The sequence below is a fragment of the Rhinopithecus roxellana genome, chromosome 21 (genome assembly GCF_007565055.1).
Source record: "Rhinopithecus roxellana isolate Shanxi Qingling chromosome 21, ASM756505v1, whole genome shotgun sequence".
NCBI lineage: Eukaryota > Metazoa > Chordata > Mammalia > Primates > Cercopithecidae > Rhinopithecus > Rhinopithecus roxellana.
Window position 1 is genome coordinate 5,691,927 of NC_044569.1, and position 19,553 is coordinate 5,711,479.

At 41.6% G+C, this 19,553-nt stretch overlaps 1 protein-coding gene across 6 annotated transcripts in view; it reads right to left on the reverse strand.

Moving 5' to 3' along the window:
• PTPN2 (protein tyrosine phosphatase non-receptor type 2) overlaps positions 1–19,553 on the reverse strand; it is a 94,892-nt gene that overhangs the window by 48,541 nt on the left and 26,798 nt on the right. The window lies entirely within an intron of this gene.

Sequence of the window (19,553 nt, forward strand, 5' to 3'; positions counted from 1 at the left end):
TTAAAGACAGCTGGAATATTCCAATTGTATTTAAAAGACCACTGAAGATACTTCACTACTTAGACTGTTAACAGTTTAGAGATATTTCTAGTTTTTAAAAGTAAAAATCTCATAGATTGAGAATTTATGCTAATTTAAATAAGTGAAATACAAAATGTGACCTTATACATTTAGATGGAAAAGGAAGACAAGCATGACACCAGGAGAAAAAGCCCATGAATTAACTCAGAATCCTCAACACACAACTGCTGGATGCATACCACTGAATTATAAAACTAAAAACACGGTGTTTGATGTTTAACTCTAGAGAATATATACTACACTACAAGTTGTCCCCTCAAAGAAATCCATACTAAATAGCCAGTCTCTCTTTACTTTTAAACGAAAAAACTGTTTATATTATCCCCATATGAAAGGAAATGTAAAATGGCTTTGGTTTCACACATCCATTTATCTGAGATGTTTCTGCTGGACTAAACCCAAGACCTCTGTAAATATTACATGTCATTTGCCAACAGGAAAAACTAAGATCTTGTTATAGTAAATCACTTATACTAGTGTTCTCGGAAAGATGATGTCAACAAGCACTTTTTTAAAAATCACTTTTTTTTTTAACAGTTTAATCACCCTTTAACTGTTATGTAAAACAGTAAAAAGGTCAGCAACCTAATTAAAATAAAGACCACGTATCTCCTAGACAACATATCAAAAAAATAATGCCTGGTTTTAGAAAGCTACACGATTTTAAAATTAAAGTTCCACTAAAATATCACACCAGAGGAATGTATTTCCTCATGTTGTAATCACAGAAAGAACACAAACCAAAGGCTACTCATATCTATTGCACAACTGAAAACAGCCATTTGGCTAACATGCGGTAGGAATCCATAAAACCTGGGAAGGTCTACCTCACAGGGTGCTGGGAATCTGGTTACCCCACATGGCACCACCCCACACCCTTGCCCAGCTATGGAGGAAGTAAACCTAGAGAAAGACCTTCAGCCAGAGTATTTGATACCTCACCCTCAGGACTCTGAACTATAATTCACTGTTATTTTCCTTCAATCTGTAAAATATGCACCAGGTGTTACCTCAATGCTCTATAAGCACAGTAACCACAAACCAGAAAAGCCCAGATCCAGTCCTGGGAGGCAGTATGGAGGAGGGCACTACCTGCAGGGCACTGGGTCTACAGGGCTCAGCCCCTGGCAGTAGCCTCGCTTCCTGTTTAATATTAATTTATAGAGTCAATAAAAGCAAAGGAACAGTGAATTTTCTCAGGATTTTTTTTTTTTAATTTTGTTATCAGATAATACTAAGAAAGGTAATCCTTGGGAACACTCTATAGCTATTTACAACTGACTACAAATGTTATTTGAGCCTACATTTTCTTCTCAAGGCTGATTAAAAACAAAACTCAAATACCTACATCACTAGATATTATTTTAATTCTTCTGTTCTATTAAGAAAAATACATACGAAGGAAAAAGGAAAAACAATTTAAAAAGAAAAAATCTTAAAGTAAAAAAGAGAAATAAAACTTTAAAATAAATTAAAAATATATTAAAATTACAAAAAACAAAAATTTAAAAAGATTAATATAAAATAAAAAGTATATATAACTTTTTGATTTAGAAGAGGCTGTAGAGACAAAAATTAACTAAAACACATCACCTTAAAATAACTATTGCAAAAGATTGTGAATATACACATTTCAGGAAGTGAAACTATGAAAGCCTTTTTATGAGAAACTGTGACTTTATAATTTATACTCTTTAGTGAAGATAACAAAGAAGGGCACTGCCTCTTCTCCAGTTAAGGATCGTAACACATAGTTTCGAGTTTGTGAGCGCATACACAGGTTCCCTTACAACCTGAGTCACAGGTCTCTTTACCCTGCCCAGATACTATCAGTCAGTCCCAAATCTGTAAACGAATCATTAAAAACCATTAAAAATCATTAAAAACTTTTGACTTCTGAATGAGAACACACAGAAAGGTACATCCTTTCTCCTCTTCCATAGGAACCTCTGAAATGAGATTATCGTAACAGCAGCATCCCATAACCTTTGGTCTATATAAGGGAGTCCAAAGCCCACAATACTCTACCATCGTAAGTCTGGTTGGTTATCTCACCCTTTCCTATCTTTTAAAGGATCCAATAAACGGAGAAAAATGAAGATAGTTCTAACTGTTTTGCATGAGATACCACAAAAACAACCAAACCACACTTCACAGGAAATCTTATTTCTCAACCTCTACTAGCACCAGTAGCAGAACTATCAAGAACATACACTTTTTTTTCTACAGGCATCATCTGCCTTAATTCTTGTCACTGAGTGAATGAAGAAATGCAATACCCAAACAGAACTGTGTTTTATAACTTGGATAAAAATTAAGCCAATTTCTGACAAGGAGCTTCACCTCCTACCCTCAAACAGCGTGTTTTCTGAGAAACAGCTCCACCTCTCAAGAAATGACTAGTGCTAGCTGTGGCTGTGCTGACAATACAGATTAGTTTCCTCTTTCAATACTGTCATCATCAGCTCTAAAAAAAAAACAAACCCACAGATTTCACCAAATATATCATCATTGTAAAGACATCTCCTTTTGGAAAGTTTTCCAGGTCAAACAGAGGAGAATCTGTGTTCATTGTAACTGGTTACAATGTATCCTCAACAAGTTACATCACAGCAAAGATCATGCATCCTTAACTTACAAGTCAGGCAAGAAGATGACCAATTCTAATAGTACAGCGTCAACCAGTGACTTTTCCCCTTTAGATTTTCCCATTCTCAACTAAGGGTAATCGGTACGTTTTCAAAGAGTCATGTCCAAGAACTCAAAGCATTTTCTAGATATGCCAACTCTCTTCAATCCTGCAAGTAAAATGGTCGAACAACAAATATTATGCGTTCTCTCTCATAAATTGAGCAATGAGCCAAAAACACAGCTAGCACTAAACACCAGGTTACCATATACTCCCCCATATTAATGGAGAATACAAACTTTAGTACATATAGATTTTATATTAACTGTTCAATTGTTTGCTCTGCAAAGAAAGTTTCACTTGATGAAAGGTTTCTAACTGACCACAAAACCAACCAGAACCACTGTCTAGAATCATCTGGTGCCTACGACATGTCACGTTTGTGTGACACTAGTCACTGGGTCGCCTCTCTCAGTCCTCACAGCCCTATGAAGTGCATATGAATATGGACCACACCCATCTCACGGTCACTCAGGGAAGTAAAGTCATCACCAGTGTCACACACTAGAACACAAAAATGAAACCTAGGTTTGTGCAAGTTAAGAGATTACGTATTTCCTGCATTCTGCATTCCATGTCTCCCTGATCCATCCAGCTGGTGTCTTTACTATCCTTTCCATACATCCTAAATTCTTGCTGACATCACCTTTCACACTGCTCTCCACTCAGGTGTGATTTCCAACTCCTCTCTCACATAAACCCCACTTCTGTGATGACGCAGTCCATGACATATCTTCTCTAACTAGACTCTCTGACGAAATGCCTCCATGATGAACTGATGTGTTCCCTGCATTGAACACTTTCGGTAATCATACACAATTTTTAGTCAACAAATATATTTTAACCTATAGGGATCTAAAGGTAAGACATTATTTGTTTGAAGCTTTTAAAAAGGAGAAAAGAAATTCTATCAAGCGATGATTCTGAGTACTGATACTTTATCGCATAAAATAAGCTTGAGTAGCTGCTACCTGAATAGGCCTAGTGAGATCAGCAGGAAGGGGAAATTCCAGCAGAGGGCACATCATAAAGAGGAATGAAAGGGAATGGTGTAGTGTGCAGGACTGGCAAATTCAGAAAGGCTGACGAGCTAGCTAGAAAGAGGGGTCCCCAAACACAGTAAGGGCAGACCCTGAAGGGATGTGGGCTGTGCTACAAGCACAGTCTGTGGACAGGGCCCCAATGAAGTTATTTATTTATTTTTTTTTCTGAGACAGCGTCTTGCTCTGTTGCCAGGCTGGAGTGCAGTGGCGTGGTCTCGGCTCACTGCAACCTCCGCCTCCTGGGTTCAAGCGATTCTCCTGCCCCAGCCTCCCGAGTAGCTGGGATTACAGGCATGCACCACCACGCCCGGCTACTTTTTTTATTTTTAGTAGAGATGGGGTTTCACCATGTTAGCCAGGCTGGTCTTGAACTCCTGACCTCGTGATCCGCCTGCCTCAGCCTCCCATAGCGCTGGGATTACAGGCGTGAGCCAATGAAGTTCTTTAAAGGACTGGTGTAAACACATTTGATTTTCATGAAAATAACTCTCAGCAGCATATAAGATGGACTGAACAAGGAGGAAGGCAACTTCATATACCAATACACTGAAAGCTTAATCAAGAGGTGATGAGGCCTGAATCAAGCAGTGGCAGTGGGAATGGAAAGGGTATTTCCAAGGTAGCACCATCACAACCTTGCTAATAAAGTAAACATTGTTTAGGAAACATTTGGTCAGTTCAACCTTTTCCAAACAATAGTTTACTGTCCTTGAAATTGTCAGTGTCTTTCAACCCATCATGATTTCAAGATCCTAAGCTTGACAGGACAATGACACTACATTCTGATTCCACAAATCTCCTAATTGAAAAAGTCCTCTTTAATCTGTCCCCAAGAGTCTGCAATGGAAAGAATACCTGAGAAGTGTCTTTACAAATTAGGTAAAATTCATTAGTTTGGAAAACGGAAATTTTTCCTCTTTGGTAGCTTGTATAAAATAAGACATACTAATCTTCACTTTAAAATAATCAGTAAGTATCTCACCATTTTTTCTTTTTTTTTTTTTTTTTTGAGATGGAGTTTTGCTCTTGTTGTCCAGGCTGGAGTGCGGTGGCGCGATCTCAACTCACTGCAACTTCCGCCTCCCAGGTTCAAGCGATTCTCCTGCCTCAGCCTCCCGAGTAGCTGGGATTACAGTTCTGTGCCACCATGCCTGGCTAATTTTGTTTTTTTAGCAGAGACGGGGTTTCTCCATGTTGGTCAGGTTGGTCTTGAACTCCTGACCTCAGGTGATCTACCTGCCTCGGCTTCCCAAAGTGTTGGGATTACAGGAGTGAGCCACAGCGCCCGGCAGTATTGCACCATTTTCTTTGAAACTCAGACTCTCTGCTTCTAGGAGAGATAGAACCTAAATAAATTGAGGGTAGAGGGACTTAGGGGAAAGGATTTTACTTTCATCACATCCAAAGGCCCATGAGACACCATGCAAACAATGTGGACCAAATATCTATAATCGGTGATATAGCATTAAGCATAACTAAGTAAAGTACATGAGTAATAAATGCTACAAAAAAAGGTAGAGTAATGGGATTCACAGCACTGGGGAGAGGGGTAGACTGCAATTCTAAACAGGTGGGCAGGATCGGCCTTGTGACTGACCACGCAGGTGGGTCACATGTAAGCACAGATGTGGAAGGGTTCAGTCTCACAGAGAACGACCAATGCCTTAAGGTGGTACATACCTAACATGTCTGAGGCACATGAAGAATGTGGCTTGAGCCACGGAGACAAAGGGGAGAGGAGCAGTCTGCAGTTTAGGTTCGGAGAGTCGAGAAATCCTGTACTGATTCATTCCTCTCACCTCCTAAATTTGACTATCAGGGAAAAAGGGCTGCTACTTCCATTTTCTCAGAGGGCCTACCTAGTAGAGTGTCATAACAATTTAATTCAGCCAAGTATTTGCACTGTTTATATGATGAATTCCAGAAGATTTTCACATATTCAAATTCCTACGCCTGCTAGAATTTTGTCAGAATGACAAATCACTACCAACCCATTCTGAAACATAAGCAGGAAATGGACTGACGTTAACTGACCTTCTTAAGCGTAAACTAATTCAGTGCAGAAACCTTCAGGACTTTTAGTACAGGTATCTGGAATTTTGCGGTGCAGACGAAAAACATGGGTGAGGGGAGTTTGAGGGATCTAAAGATGTGGATTCTGATCTCTGCTTTGGCTCTACCAGCCTACATGATTTCAGACAGAGCCACGATTTCCCAGAGAAGGGTGATTACTACTTGAGAAACATTATCAGCATCCCAGTCGCTGACAGTCCTGTGATAAGGGGCACTCTGGGGTCTGTTTTCTTGTCTGTCAAAATCAGTGGTTCGACTGGACCAGTCCTTCTTGATCATTTTCACTGACAAACCCTCCTTAATACCCTAAGAGGGTATTAAAGAACAAAATTCCTTGGTAATTACTATTTTACCTTAAAAATTTACAGGAATTTCAAAATTCTACTTGATCATGTATCTGCATTTTAATCTAGAAACAACCACACCCTCGCCCCAATCTCACATACAGCTGACTGTCCTGGACTCCAGCACTCCCCCTGCACGCTTCCGCAGCTCCCTCAGCCCAGTGTTAAGTGCTCTAGGGCAGGCCAGCCCACCCAAGGAAGGTGGCTTTTAAGAGGGGCCTCTTAGGGCAAGATTCTGATCAGCTCCACTGGGGGAGGGCAGCAGGAGCTGTCAAGCCTGACCAGTAGCAGCCTTCTTGCCAGAGTTAAGCTCTTTGCAGCCAGGGACACCGTCGGGCTCACCACAGAGCCCCACTCCTAGCAATGCGCTCGCTGTCCAGAGCCTAGTTCCAGAAGGCCATGAAATTCAGAAGCATGAAAATACACTGCTGCAATCAACAGACCTTATTCTAATTTCTCCAGTTCTACAGGCACTCATTTGTGTATGTACAGTTTCATGCCATTTTACCACAAATAAATTCACATGACCACCACAAGACATACCTATTCCATCAGCACAAAGGTTCTGTATGCCCCTTGGCAGGCACACTCTTCCCCATTCCACCCCTAACCACCGATCTGCTCTCCCTCTCGAGAAGTCTCATCATTTCAAGAATGTTATATAAATGGAATCATGTACTATGCCACCACTGGGGACTGGACTGTTTTCATCCAGCGTAAGTCCTCTGAGAGCTATCTACGTTGTTACATCAAGTTTCTTCCTTTTTATTGCTGAGTAGTATTCTGTGTTATGAATGCACCACAGTTAACCACTTACCCACTGAAGGACACGTGGGTTGTTTCGAATCTGGGGCTACTACAAATAGAGCTGCTGTGAATTTTCACGCACACACTTCTGTGTGGACAGACGACTGCGTTTCTCTGGGATAAATGCCCAGGAGTGCAAGCACTGGGTCATACAGGCGAAGTATACGTTCAGCTTTTTAAGAAACTGCCAAATTCTTTCCAGAGTGGCTGGACCAGTTTACATTCCCACTAGCCATATATGAGATCCAGCTTCTCTGCGTTTTTAGGGTTTTGTGATCTCTTTATTTTAGCTGTTTTAGCAGATGTCTAGTGACATTCCACCACCATGATCTGAATTTGCATTTTCCTAATGGCTAATGAAGTTTTTTATATGTTCATAGGCTTATCTGCCATCTGTGTCATATCTTTTGCCCATTTCCTAACTGGGGTTTTTGTTTCTTTTTACTGTTACATTTTGAGAGTTCTATATATAGTCTAGATCTAAGTTGTCAGATATGTGGTTTACATTTTCTCCCAGTCTGTACTCAACTTTTCGTCCTCTTAACAGGGTGTTTTGAGGAGCAAAGGTATTTTGATTTAGTATAAATTATTGATATTTTACATGAATTGCGCTCTAGGTGTCACAGCTAAGAACTCTTCATCCAGCCTCACATTCTGAATTTTCTCCCATTTTCTTATGAAAGCTTTTACATTATGATCCATCTATGATCCATCTTCAGTTAACTTTTGTGTAAGGTGTGAGATTTCATTTTAAATTGCTTTGCACCTCTGTCAAAACATCAGTTCACCATACTTTTACAAGTCCATTTCTAGATTGTTCCACTGACTTATGTATTCATCCCTCTGCCACTACCACACTGTTTTGATTACTGTAGCTATGCATTAAGTTTTAAAATTAGGTAGACTGCTTCTTCTAGTTTTTACTTTTCAAGATCATTTTAGCCATTTTATTTTACTTCGTTTGCCTTTCCACATAAAAGAATAAGCTTGTTTTTATCTACAAAAAAATTTTCCTGAAATTCTGACAGAAACTGTGATAGCTCTTTAGGAACAATTTGACACCATGAGTCACTATCGACCTATAGAACAACTTGGGGAGGACTGACTCACTATGCTAAGTCTTCCAATCCATGAACATGGTAGGCCTTTTCCATTTATTTAGGTCATCTTTTGATTTCTTTTATCAGTGTGTTTGGTGCTTTCCAACATACAGGTCCTATACATATTTTGTTAGATATATTCCAACATATTCCATTCTCTTAGAGCAACTGTAAACAACAATGTGTTTTTAGTCTTGATTTCCACGTGTTTGTTGCTAATACGCAGGAACACAACTGGCTTCTGTATGCTGACCTTGTATCCCACAACGGGTTCAACTCACTCACTAATTCCAGGACGCTGCTGGGTAGAGTCTCTGGCATCTTCTACGTGTCATCTGCAAATAAGGTCATTTTTATCTCTTCCCTTCCAACGTCTATGCCTTTTATTTCCTTTTCTTGACTTCATGTATTGGCTAGGATTCAGTATCCCGTTTATATCTATTTTTAATTTGTATTTTAAAATAATTTTAAAACTTATAGAAAAATTCCAAGTAAAGTACAAAGAATTTTCTTCCCAAGTCATGACAGCAAGTTGCAAACATAACTGATGATTCCATTTTTTATCTTCTACAATGACATAATCCTACTTACAGTATAGTCATCAAAGTCTCACGGATATTTTAGTTAACAGTCTTCCAAGCACAGAGACCAGACACCATTCAAGTTCCACCAAGTGTCCCAATAATGTCCTTTAAACAAAAGGATACACTCTGTTCTTTCTGGTATTTTTTAACCTTTTGAAAACTGTAAGTTGTTTCACAGTGTTCCTCCATTTGAGTTGTCAGATATCTCTCTCCCTACAGATGAGTTCAGTTTGTGTATGTCCGGCACGTTCATCTCAGAGGGATGCTATGTGCTCACTACATCTGATCGGGTGGTTCAGGATTCTGACGTGATTCAGGATTCAGGTCTCATTACGGGTCATGATCACATATTTAAGGCTGGTGTTGGCCAGACTTCTCCAGTGTAGAGCTACTATTCCTGTTTTTATATTTAGTAAGTATTTTATAAAGGGATACTTCAAGATTATGTGAATATCTTGTCCTTCACCAAATTTTCACCCACTTAAGTTTAGCATCCATTTCAATATTTATTAGTTGGCAACCTATACAAAGGTAGAACTTTCCCTATCCCTCATTTATGTATTCATTTGTTTCTTTACATCAGTATAGGCTCATTAATTCCTATTTTATTCAATAGGTTGCAATCTTATTTATTTTCATGCTTAGATTATCCCAGATTTGGCCAGTGGACTCAAGTTGGCTTCTACATCCTTCTGATATGTCATCATCATTTTTTGAGCATGTTGTTACGTTCTGTCACTACCAGACATTCCAGGCTATTCTTACACTTTCCCTGTCTGTGACCTGGAACCAGCCATTTCTCCAAAGCTCTATTTTCCTCCTAGTGGAGAATAAAATTTGGATATCAAAAGCTAAGCATACCCAGTGCTAATCAGCTATCACTGCTCTCAAAATTTCTCAGCGGACAGGGATAAGACATTTATGTATATACACACACCTACGTTCATATCTATCTGTGTATCTATACTCACTGAAACCACGCATTCATTTGTACCTGGATTCACTAATGCCAACCCAACATCACAGGCTTCATCTTCAAGGACATTACCACCTTTACTTACATGCCTTCCACATGTGGGCCCAACCCCAAGTGCTTTTAATTATTCAGGGAGAGAGAAGAAGAAGCTTAATGATATCTTTAATACCGCCTTTACTACCCTATAACAAAACTATGTACAAAATATTTGTTATCAGTCAAAAAAAAAGCTGCACCTGTTAAGGAATTAACAACATAACAGGACAAAAAGGTGAATGCAGGAAGAAGGTGAGAAAGAGATGAATAGGGGCAAGAAATGAAGCACACAAGAAACAGATCAAAGTAATCTAATACAACCCTCTATAATTCATTCACAAATATTCTCTAGAAGATCTGACAGTGAGGAGATCCACCCTCTGCGTGAATACCTCCAATAGCAAGTGTACCAGTTCAGAGGGTTCATTCGTAGGTTTAAAACAGTTTTTAAGAGCTAATGCTAACCTGATACTCACCAAGGCTATTATTTGCTCATGAACCCTAGTTCTATATTTTGGGCTTAACACAGGATAAAGAACTCCTTTTTCCATATAAAAGTTCAGGTATCTGAAGTCAGCTATCACGCTGTTCTGTTTAGGTTTTCTCTTTCCCTGTCTAATCAATGCTAGCTTCTTCTCTAAGAGTTCTAGTTCTTCTTCCTTGGAACCACTCCAGTGCATCAATGGCTCACAGGAATAAATTATTAACATTATAAATAGCTTTGATGTGGCTTTGATTAAAATTGAAGTTTTTTAAAATTTTTTTTGGAGATGAAGTTTTGTTTTTTTTTTTTTTTGCTCTTGTTGCCCAGGCTGGGGTGGAATGGAGCAATCTCAGCTCACTGCCACCTCGATCTTCCAGATTCAAACAATTCTCCTGCCTCAGCCTCGCGAGTAGCTGGGATTACAGGTGCCAGCCACCACGCCCAGCTAATTTTGTATTTTCAGTAGAGACGGGGTTTCACCATGTTGACCTCGGTTAAGACTGACCAACTCTGTCAAGATTGAGCATGAACAATCAAACAAGAAAGAAAGAAGGTGCATATAAACAATATAAGAAGAAAGAGTAGGCACATAAATATAGGTATACAAGGAATTAAAGCGTGAATTGAATACTGCCAACCATTTTATGGCAATAAATACGATTATTAGAAAAAATCGAACAGATTCCTAGAAAAATATAACTTACCAAAACTGACTCAAGCAGAAGTAGAGTCTGAAGAGTCCACTTACAGTTAAAGACATTAAGAAACAAAAATCCACAAAAAAAAACACTGGACCAGGTGATTTTACAGGCATGTTTCATAATAATGCAAATGAATGCAAGTGAATATAGATGTAGAAATTCTAACAAAAGTTTAGCAAACAGAATATAGCAATGTATTAAAAAGATAATACATCATGTTCACATTAAGTTTATTGCATGAATATAAGGGTAGCTAACATTAGAATATCTTTTGTAATCCTAGCACTTTGGGAGGCCGAGGCAGGCAGATCGCTTAAGGTCAGGAGATTGAGACCAGCCTGGTCAACATAGCGAAACCCTGTCTCTACTAAAAAATACAAAAATTAGCCAGGCCTGGTGGCAGGCACCTGTAGTCCCAGCTACTCGAGGGGCTGAGGCAGGAGAATTGCTTGAACCCGGGAGGTGGAGGTTGCAGTGAGCCAAAATCATGCCATTGCACTCCAGTCTGGGCGAGAGAGGGAGACTCTATCAAAAAAAAATTACAAAAGTGAGGCTGGGTGCGGTAGCTCACGCCTGTAATCACAGCACTCTGGGAGGCTGAGGTGGGTGGATCACAAGTTCAGGAGTTCAAGACTAGCCTGGCCAAGATGGTGAAACCTCGTCTCTACTGAAACTACAAAAATTAGCTGGGCACGGTGGCAGGCACCTCGAGAGGCAGAGCAGTGAGCCGAGATCACACCATTGCGCTCCAGCCTAGGTGACAGAGCAAAACTCCATCTAAAAATTAACAATAAGTATAATATAATATAAATATTTAAGACAATATATTTTCTTTGCAGTACTGTTTTAGCTGCTTTATACAAGTTTGATAAGCAGTATTTTATATATTGTATATTTTTAAGTATTTTTAAGTTTCTATTATAATTTTGTCTTGACTCATGATTTAGAAATGTTAAAATTTCCAAATTTATGGAAATGTTTATCTTGTTATTAATAACCTATATTTTAATTGCATTAAGATAAAAAATTGAGCTATAAGATAGGAATTTTTCTTTTTTTTTTTGAGACCGAGTTTCACTCTTGTTGCCCAGGCTGGAATGCAGTGGCGTGATCTCGGATCACCGCAATCTCTGCCTCCCAGGTTCAAGCAATTCTCCTGCTTCAGCCTCCCGAGTAGCTGGGATTACAGGCATGCATCACTACGCCCGGCTAATTTTTGTATTTTTAGTAGGCACGGGGTTTCTCCATGTTGGTCAGGCTGGTCTCAAACTCCCGACCTCAGGTGATCCATCCGCCTCGGCCTCCCAAAGTGCTGGGATTACAGGCGTGAGCCATGGTGCCCGGCCAGGAATTCTTAAATTTTAAGATGTACTTGATAGCCTAGTCAATGGTCTATTTTTTACAAATAGCCCATGTAACTCCTAGAAAAATGTGCATTTTCTAATTGCTGGATACAGGGTTCTATGTATTTTTCTTCTTATATTAACGTTAATAATATTGCATAAATCTATTTATTTACAAATATCTTGTCTTATTAAGAAGCCGATGAACACGGATTTGTCAATTTCTCTCCACAACTCTATTCATTTTTGCTTAATACATCTTGGGGCTACTTTATTAGCTGCATACAAATCTCAGAGCTGATACTGACATCTGCATTCAAAGTAGCTATGCCACTTGCTAAGATCATAGGGAGGAGCAGGCAGGAAGTACAGAAGTTTTCCCTTCCTTCTTCCCCCTCCAGTAACTCATTTAAAAAGTATGTTTGAGAATCTTTTTGTTTTGTAGCAGCAACAAACCATGGACTATGTAACCTGACACTACCACAATCATGAGTCTCTGTTAATTTCCTTTAAAGTCTGACTGTTTCACAAGGATGAACCTTGAGGACAGTATGTCAAATGAAACAAACCAGTCACAGAAAGACAAATACTGCATGATTATACATATATTCAGTGTCTAAAGTAATTAAACTCATGGAAACAGAAAGCAGAATGCTGGCTGCCAGGGGCTGGGGCAAGAGGAAAATACGGAGTTGTTCAATGGATTTAGTTTCAGTTATACAAGATGGAAAAGTTCCAGAAATCTACTGTACAACAATGTTCATACAGTTAACAATATTGTTAATATAAACCTACAAGAAATTTATGTTATGGGTTTTTAACACACACACACACACACACACACACACACACACACACACACACACACACACACACTCTTTCATGGCCAGTGAAAAGACATGACAGTTGACTCAATTGCTGGCACTCCCTTTCAGACCAAATAGTAAACTGGGATTTCTACCTGTATTGCAAATAGGAAGGCTTCAAAAATTTGGCGGTAGTCTCTAATAGCATAAAGACATTTCCCAAAGTAACCATCACTAGCTACTCTCTTTTCAAACAACCAAGTTCTTGTCCATCTCTTCTATACTGTCTCACAGTTAACTGAGATAACTAAGGCATCTCTAGGTTGTAGCAATTAAATGAAAATTGTAGACCTCTTCAAATCCTTTAAATTTTCTTCATTTTTTGAGACAGGGTCTCACACTGCTCAGGCTGGAGTGCAGTGGCACAATCATAGCTCACTGTAGCCTCAAATTCCTGGGCTCAAGCAATCCTCCCTCCTCGGCCTCCCAATGAGTTGGGACAAGCATGTGCTGCTACCCAGCCTAATTCATTCTATTTTAAAATATCCTTTTTTCTTTATGTTTCTCATATTCAGAACTCCAAATGTAGTTTCCATATGTCAGTCTGAGGAATGGTGCCATGGTGAGTGTAAAAGAATCATGTAAGATTGTTTAAAAATAAACATTTCGAGACCGGCTGAATCCACATCTAGAAAAGAAAGATCTGGGACTCTGAATTTTTAAAAAATTCTTTTTCCATTCCCCTTTATTTACCTAGCTGGGGCTACCATTCTTTTTCTTAAAAGCCATCCCTGCCTCCTTGGGCAGAGCCTCTTCTCAGCTCCATTGATGCACTGTCATATCTTAAAATATCTGTAACATGCTTATGTGTTAATCTCCTCAAGTATACCGTAAATTATTCAAGGGCAGACCACATATATTCATCATTGCGTCCTCAATACATAGCACAGTATCAGACATGTAGCTGGTTTTCAACAAATGTTTTCTGAACCAAATCAACAACTGTCAAGTACTATGTATAGAAACGCATTTAAAAAATGTTTAGAGACATTCTTGCTCTGTCACCCAAGCTGGAATGCAGTGGTGCCATTGCAATTCACTGCAGCTTCGAACTAACGATCTCAAGTGATCTTCCTGTCCCAGCCTCCCGAATAGCTGGGACTACAGGCATGCATCACCACGCCCCAGCTAATTAAAAAAAATTTTTTGTGTAGAGATGGGGTCTCACTATGTTGCCCAGGCTGGTCTCAAACTCCCGGCCTTAAGCAATATTCCTACCTCAGCCTTCCAATGTGTTGGGATTATAAGCATAAGTCACAGCACCCAGCCAGAAACACATTTTTTTTTTCAGACAGAGTCTCGCTCTGCCGTCCAGGCTGGAGTGCAGTGGCGCGATCTCGGCTCACTGCAAGCTCTGACTCCTGGGTTCACGCCACTCTCCTGCCTCAGCCTCCCGAGTAGCTGGGACTACAGGCGCCCACCACCATGCCCGGCAAATTTTTTTGTATTTTTTTTTAGTAGAGACGGGGTTTCACCTTGTTAGCCAGGATGGTCTCGATCTCCTGACCTCGTGATCCACCCGCCTCTGCCTCCCAAAGTGCTGGGATTACATGCGTGAGCCACCGCGCCCAGCCCAGAAACACTTTTTTTTTTTTTTTTTTGAGACGGAGTCTCGCTCTGTCGCCCAGGCTGGAGTGCAGTGGCCGGATCTCAGCTCACTGCAAGCTCCGCCTCCCGGGTTTATGCCATTCTCCTGCCTCAGCCTCCTGAGTAGCTGGGACTACAGGCGCCTGCCACCTCGCCCAGCTAGTTTTTTGTATTTTTTAGTAGAGACGGGGTTTCACCGTATTAGCCAGGACGGTCTCGATCTCCTGACCTCGTGATCCGCCCGTCTCGGCCTCCCAAAGTGCTGGGATTACAGGCTTGAGCCACCGCGCCCGGCCCCAGAAACACATTTTTAAATGACATAATGACTATCAGTTAGAAAAGGCACACCAACACCATCCCACCTTTTTAAAAATACACATTCCTGAGCCCCTCTGGACTTAGTGAATGAGAACCACCACCTCCACTGGATGAGAACACCACTCACGGGACAGAGGTTGTTGAGCTGGTATTTGCAGAAGGAGAATTTTGATTGAGGTGGGTCGGAGAGAGGAGGAGAAGGATATTTCAAAAAGGGAATGACATATTTGAAGACACTGAGGTATTAAAACCAAGTCACACTGGAAGAACTCCAAGTGATTAGGTTTTACTGAAATGAATAATTTCTAGGAAAACGGCTAGAAAAGATTGAGAGAGGTGTGTAAAGGGGTCAATCCCCAGAAAGCCCAGCATCGTAATTGCTAAAGAAGTTTGACTTTTTCATAAAAATTGTGCAGCACTATCAGAGAGGCGAGTGGAAAACGCACTTGCATTATACAAAAATTACTCCAGATACTGTGAAAACGGACTGAAGCGGGGACAGAAGGGAAACAAGGAGACCGGTTTGGAGGCTTAATGTAATGATGAGGAAAAGCAGAGTAGGGCCTGAACCAAGCCAATGTGAACAGAGAAGAAAACGCATTTGAAATACATTACGGGCCGGGCGCGGTGGCTCACACCTGTAATCCCAGCACCTTGGGAGGCCGAGCGGGCAGATCATGAGGTCAGGAGATCAAGACCATCCTGGCTAACACGGTGAAATCCCATCTCTACTAAAAATACAAAAAATTATTTGGGCGTGGTGGCGGCGCCTGTGGTCCCAGCTACTCGGGAGGCTGAGGCAGGAGGATGGAGTGAACCCGGGAGGCGGAGCTTGCAGGGAGCCGAGATCGCGCCACTGCACTCCAGCCTGGGTGACAGAGCAAGTCTCTGTCTCAAAAAAAAAAAAAGAAAGAAAGAAAATTCATTATGGAGGCTGAGCGCGGTGTCTCACACCTGTAATCCCAAATACATCAGGAGGTCGGGGCAGGTGGACTGCATTAGTCCAGGAGTTTGAGACCAGCCTGGGCAACATGACGAAACCCCGTCTCTACAAAAAAATCTAAAAAACTAGCAGCACAGCAGCATGCACCTGTAGTCCCAGCTACTCAGGAGGCTGAGGCGGGCGGATCATCTGAACCTGGGAAGTGTAGGTTGCAGTGAGCCGAGACTGTGCAACTACACTCCAGCCTGAGTGACAGAGCCAGACCCTGTCTCAAAAAAAAAAAAAAAAGAATACATCATGGAAATAGAAATTAGTATTACTTAGTGACGTGGGAGCTGAACGAGGGAAGAATCTGTTTCCGGCTTCAGAAAACGTGTAAATAATGGCACCACTTATGAACATGGGGAAAAGGAGAAAAGGCAGCTGTGGGGCTAAGGCCAGTGAAGTGTGTCAGGGAGGAACACACACTCAGTGTGCAGACATACTGAGTCTGAGGTGGCTACAGGACACCCAGACAGAGATGATGACTTGGATGCACAGACCTGTAGACAGAAAAATCCACGACTGCAGGCGAGATTTGGGGTTATAAGCAGAGATGGAAACTAGACTCACAGCAGACGAAATCATTCATCCAAGTGTTACAGTGAGAAGAAGAGAGAAACAGACTCCTGAAGAAATAAAGGCAAAGTAAGGAGGAGACACCCTGAAAATAGGGGAGCGGCCAAAGAGGAAAATTGGAGAAATTACGGGGTTAGGAAAAAAGGCACAGTCGGCTGGGTGCGGTGGTTCACACCTGTAATCCTAGCACTTTGAGAGGCCGAGGTGGGCCAATCACTCGAGGTAGGAGTTCGAGACCAGCCTGGCCAACATGGTGAAACCCTGTTTCTACTAAAATTACAAAAATTAGCAGGGCGTGGTGGCGTGTGCCTGTAACCCCAGCTACTTGGGAGGCTGACGCAGGAGAATAATGTCAAAAGTCGTAGAGAAGGAAACCAGTGGAAAGACTCTCATTGCATTTGACAACTGGAGCTACAGTGCTTTCAGAATAAGTTTCAGTGGGGACGCTGGGGAAGAAGCATAGGCTGAAGCATGCATGGTGGGGAGGGTGGAGAGACTAATGGCACAGTGATTCTTTTAAGCCTGTGTGTGCCTGTGCACAGGTAAGAAATGTCCATCCATGCAGGTACCATCCATGCAGGTAAGAAAGGATGTTGGGGTTGGGGTGGGATATAAGGGTTGAGACAAAAAAGAGCGAACCACATTTATACAAAAGGGAAGAAGTTATGAGACAGAAAGAGGCTGAAAACACACAAAAAGCAGTGATGACGAGGAGCAGTGCCCATGAGGAGGATGGGAACGAAGGATTCGGCTAGGACAGAGGGAGGGGAGGCTTCTCTCCTGGGACTTTAGGGAAGGATGGGGCAAAAGAGAGTGAGCTTCCAGGTGCTAGAACATGAAGCTGAGGTGATGTTTCCTGATTTTTACAACTTTTATCTGTAGAATTGAAAGCAGGATGATATTCTGAGTGTGGTGAGGGGCTCTGAGAGATGATTCACTCGGTGCAGAGCTGGAGCAGAGTGGCAGCAGAGCTGAAGAGGGCATGAGGACAGCAAGGCAACCCCAAGCCCACCTGACCCTGGAGTCCCCCCAAAGCACACACTCATCTGCCCAAAGGGCAGGGAGGACGAATGACTGTTTCCAAGCGGGAGCCTCACAAAACGGTGAAATTAAAACATTCAGTTATTTTTTAAATATAAAAACAGCAAGAAAGTTATTAATAGTTAGGTTAGAGGACAACGCAGTATACTACACTACATTTTTTAATCGAATTTTCCGTTCAGTGCATTTCCAACTTCACAATACATGAAAAAGTCAACTAAAGATCCTGCTGAAGTCAAAGAGCAGGTGCAGTGGGAGTAAGCAAGTGAAGCTGGAATGACGGAAAGCAGCCCTCAAGGCAGCAGAGTTTCAGATTTCAGAGGTGAACACGACTCAAGGTCAATGTCACTGGAGCTGAACAGGTCTAGGAACTCTAGCGCAATGAGCCGTAGTTCTTTCCCAGAGACATGAAGTCCCCCAGAATGAGGAAAGTGGGAAGGAGAGGGTAAGGAGAAAGACAGTGAATGACTAAAGTCAGGAAAGGAGAGGCGCCAGGGTGGTGTGGCGATGGGCTGGCCAGCACAAGCCTTGGGAGAGATCATTTCCATTTGCAGGCTGAAGGGTATTGGCTCAGACGAGAAAATCCTGTGGCTACATGAGAAGCAAGAATGAGCCGTCTCCATCTGAGAGCTCGGGAGAACATGGCTTACTAGGGAGGCGTGTGTGGGGAGGGAGGGGGCAAAGAAGAAGGAGAGTGGGGAGAACATGCACTGGGGGCTGTTCCCAGCAGAGCACAGCTCCAGTGGACAACCACTGTGTGACCCGCAGGAGGGAAGCTCGGCTCTCTTAAGGCTAAGTGCTTTTCAATGAGAAGGCACACAGGAAGAGCCTGGTACCAATGATGATGGAGGGAGGCCTGACATGCACATTTTAAACAGAGTCTCCCTGCAGCCTTCAACTGCAGGTAGACAACGTAAGTCTAAAAGCGAAGGAGACAAATCATAAGAGTTTTATTGATGTATATACTTGAGGATAACTTAAGTTACAAATGTTTTTACTTTAAAATAAAATGTCTCCATTCCAGTTAAAAAAAAAAACTTATCAGTACGGCGTGGTGGCTCATGATTGTAATCCCAGCACTTTGGGAGACCGAAGCAGGTGGATCACCTGAGGTCAGGAGTTCAAGACCAGCCTGGCCAATATGGTGAAACCCCATCTCTACTAAAAATACAAAAATAAGCCGGGCTTGGTGGTGCACACCTGTAATCCCAGCTACTCGGGAGGCTGAGGCAGGATAATTACTTGAATCCAGGAGGCAGGGGTTTGCAGTGAGCCAGGATCACACCACTGCACTCCAGCCTGGGTAACAGAGTGACACGCCCTCTCAAACAAACAAACAAACAAACAAAAATTCCATTTAGATCAATTTGATAAAACTAATTACAGGACTCAAATGTAGTGTAGTACATCCAATAATTGCAATTACAACAAATATATATAAATTAAAGGCAAGACCAGGTTGGGGAAGGAGAATGCAAGCAAGGAGACTGTGGCCCCAGAAAGGCAGTGCAAGTGACCTTGTGACGGGAATGCTCCACTGGTCTGCATCCAGACTGTGGTGGTGATCCCAGGAATCTACACGTGATAAAACTGCATGGAACTTACACACACACACAAATGAGTGTATGTAAAACTGGTGAAACCTGGATGGACTGTATTTAGGTTTCCAGATGTGATATTGGACTGTAGCTATGCAAGATGGTACCACTGGGGGAAACTAGGTGAGGGGTATACTCGATCTTTCTGTATTATTTCTTACAACTGCATCCAAATCTACAATTTTCAAAATAAAAAGTTTTTAAAAAATTAAAGGCATCAAAGCAAGGTGTACAACTGGAAAATACTGTCTTCAAAACTCATGGTAACATTAGAGAATTATTCTCTCTAGCTCAGGGATTCTCAGAGATTTGGAGGCAGGG